The sequence below is a fragment of the Rhinopithecus bieti genome, unplaced genomic scaffold (genome assembly GCF_001698545.2).
Source record: "Rhinopithecus bieti isolate Rb0 unplaced genomic scaffold, ASM169854v2 scaffold_51421, whole genome shotgun sequence".
In the NCBI taxonomy this organism is placed as follows: domain Eukaryota; kingdom Metazoa; phylum Chordata; class Mammalia; order Primates; family Cercopithecidae; genus Rhinopithecus; species Rhinopithecus bieti.
In genome coordinates, this window is record NW_016819995.1 from 6,442 (window position 1) to 10,051 (window position 3,610).

The 3,610-nt window shown below is 47.7% G+C and overlaps 1 pseudogene; it reads left to right on the plus strand.

Moving 5' to 3' along the window:
• The first annotated feature begins 548 nt into the window (after positions 1-548).
• Positions 549-1,921, plus strand: LOC108520133 (aflatoxin B1 aldehyde reductase member 2-like; annotated as a pseudogene).
• The last annotated feature ends 1,689 nt before the right edge of the window (positions 1,922-3,610 follow it).

Here is a 3,610-nt window from a genome sequence, read left to right on the forward strand (position 1 = left end):
ATAATACATGTACTATGAGCTCATTTATATAAAAACCAAAACTACATGTGCATGTAATATAAACATTTGTGAATGTATGTAAATATATAGAACATGATTTGGAAGAATACCCACCCATCTGTTAGCATTGGTTGCTTTTGGGGAGAGAAGTAGGATTGCCTTCTGTAACATCACACTTTCCTGTTTCTCCTCCTACCACCCTGGTTGTTCCTCCAAATTGCTTTGTAGGCATTCTTTCCTCTGCTCTTTCCTTTATAATCCACATTTAACTCTTCAGGCTTTCCTTGAAGTGATCATATGATCACATATTTCCCATGGTTTCAACAACGCCGGTCCATATCCTGACTCATTTATTCAACAAATAATCCACTGAGCACCTGCTAAGTACTGAACTAGTTGCTAGACATTCAGCAGGACAGAGGCAAATAAGATTGCCATTCTCATGAAGTTTACATTCTAGTTGTGGTGAAGATATATAATAATAAGCAAACCAATAAATGGACAGACAATTTGAGATAATGTTAAGTGGTAGGGAGAAAATAAAACAGGGTGAGGGGCAGGCGCCACACTCCCTGCCACCTGAGGCCCGCATGCTAGCCATGTCCCGTCCACCGCCAATGCGGGCCGCCTTGGGCATCCTGGCCCGGCATGCCATGGTGCTAGGCACCATGGAGATGGGGGGCCACATGGACGCATCCGCCAGTGCCACGGCCATGCACACTTTCCTGAAGTGCAGACACACCAAGCTGGACATGGCCTTCACGTACAGCGATGGCCAGTCCAAAACCATCCTGGGCGGCCTGGGGCTGGGCAGCGGCGACTACTGAGTGAAATTTGCCACCAAGGCCAGCCCTTGGGAGGGAAAATCACTAAAGCCTGACACTGTCCAGTCCCAGCTGGAGACGTCATTGAAGAGGCTGCAGTGTCCCCAAGTGGACCTCTTCTACCTACATGCACCTGACCACAGCACCCCAATGGAAGAGATGCTGTGTGCCTGCCACCAGTTGCACCAGGAAGGCAAGTTCATGGAACTTGGCCTCTCCAACTATGCCGGCTGAGAAGTGGCGGAGATCTGTACGCTCTGCAAGACCAAAGGCTGGGCCAGGCACGGTGGCTCACGCCTATAATCCCAGCACTTTGGGAGGCCGAGGTGGGTGGATCACGAGGTCAGGAGATCGAGACCATCCTGGCTAACATGGTGAAACCCTGTCTCTATTAAAATACAAAAAAAAAAATAGCCAAGTGTAGTGGTGGGCACCTATAGTCCCAGCTACTCGGGAGACTGAGGCAGGAGAATGGCGTGAACCCGGAAGGCGGAGCTTGCAGTGAGCCGAGATGGTGCCACTGCACTCCAGACTCACAGAGTGAGACTCCGTCTCAAAAATAAATAAATAAATAAAAACAAAGGCTGGATCCTGCCCACTGTGTACCAGGGCATGTACAATGCCACCACCTGGCAGGTGGAAATGGAGCTCTTCCCCTGCCTCGGGCACTTTGGACTGAGGTTCTATGCCTACACCCTCTGGCTGGGGGCCTGCTGACCGGCAAGTACAAGTATGAGGACAAAGGCAAGAAACAGCCCAGGGGCCACTTCTTTGGGAATAGCTGGGCTGAGACCTACAGGAATCGCTTCTGGAAGGAGCACCACTTCAAGGCCATTGCCCTGGTGGAGAAGGCCATCCAGGCTGTGTATGGTGCCAGTGCCCCCAGTATGACCTCGGCCACCCTCTGGTGGATGTACCACCACTTACAGCTGCAGGGTGCCCATGGAGACGCAGTCATCCTGGGCATGTCCAGCCTGAAGAAGCTGGAGCAGAACTTGGCAGTGACAGAGAAAGGGCCCATGGAGCCGGCTGTCACGGACACTTTTAATCAAACCTGGCATTTGGTTGCCCACGAATGTCCCAACTACTTCTGCTAGGCCCATCGTGGCTCAGGCTGCCCAAGGCTTTTCTGTCACCTTTTGTTCTCTCATGCCAACGAGTCTTGGCCTTGAGCTGACTTAGCAGGGTCTTTCTGGATCGTCTGGATCCATGTGTTATTTTTCTAGCTTCCTGCCTTGCTCCCTGCTCACTTTACATTGTGAAAGGTGGGGGTGAGTCCAACTTGGGCATTTCCTGTTGAATAAAGCAGGCACTTGACCCAGCCATAGCCCAGGTCAACCCCCCAGCCCCGCCAAAAAAAAAAAAAAAAGAGAGAGAGAGAAAAAACCAGGGTGATGCGATGAGATACTGATCACAGTAGGGGGCTCCTGAGTTGGGATGACCAGGGAAAGCCTCTCCGAGGAGCTGACCCTAGAGCTGAGATGTGGATGATGAGAAAGATGGCGAGAGAACATTTTACGCAGGGTGCAAAGGCCCTGAAGAGAGAACAAATTATAACTGGAAGCATCGCTAACAGCATAGTATGGGATAAGATCAGATATTTTGGTAAGGGCTACTATATCTTATTAGGTCAAAGTAAAGAGTTTGGACGTTATACAAAATGTAACTGGAAGTTGCTGGAGGGTTTTGAAACAGGCAGAGTGTCCTAGTCTGTTTTACATGGCTATCACAGAATATCACAGACTAGGTAATTTATAATAAACAGAAATTTATTTGGCTCATGGTATTGGAGGTTGGGAAGTCCAACAGCATGGAGCCAGCATCTGATGAGGGCCTTCATGCTGCGTTATGCCATAATGGAAGGCGGAAGGACAAGAGAGGGTAAGAGCAAGGGAACACGAAGAGTCAAACTTGTTTTTATAACACAGCCACTCTTGCAATAACTAAACCACTCCTGAGATAATGACATTAATCTATTAATGAAGGTAAAGCCCTCATGACCTAATCACTTCTTATTATGTCCCACCTCCCAACACTGTTCCATTGGGAATTAAGTTTCCAACACATGAACTTTACGAGACACATTCAAACCATGGCATTCTATTCTGGTCCCCAAAATTCATGTCCTCACAATGCAAAATACATTCATTCCATTGCAGTAGCCCGAAAATTCTTAACTTGTTTCAGTGTCAACTCAAAGATCCAAAGTCCAGTCCCATCTAAAGCAGATATGGGTGGGACTCAAGGCATAATTCACCTTGAGGTAAATTTTCCTCCAGCTGTGAAGAAACAGATTAAAATTAAACAAGTTATTTATTTACAAAATACAATGCTGGGTGATGTGGTTTGGATATGTGTCTCTGCCCAAATTTCATGTTGAATCGTAAACTCCAGTGTTAGAGGTGGGGCCTGGTGGGAGGTGATTGGACCATGGGGGTGGATCCTTTATGAATGGTTTAGCACCATCCCCTCCATGCTGTTCTCGTGATGGTGAGTTCTCATGAAATCTGGTTAAGTGTGTAGCACCTCCCCCTCTCTTCCTCCTGCTCCAGTCATGTAAGACATGCCTGCTTCCCCTTCACCTTCTGGCATGATTGAAAGTTTCCTGAGGCCTCCACAGAAGCTGAGCAGATGCCAGTACCATGTTTCCTGCAGAACCTGCAGAATCTGCATACAGCCTGCAGAACCAGGAGCCAATTAACCTCTTTTGTTTATAAATTACCCAATCTCTAGTATTTCTTTTTTTCTTTTTTTTTTTTTTTTTGAGATGGAATCTTGCTCTGTTG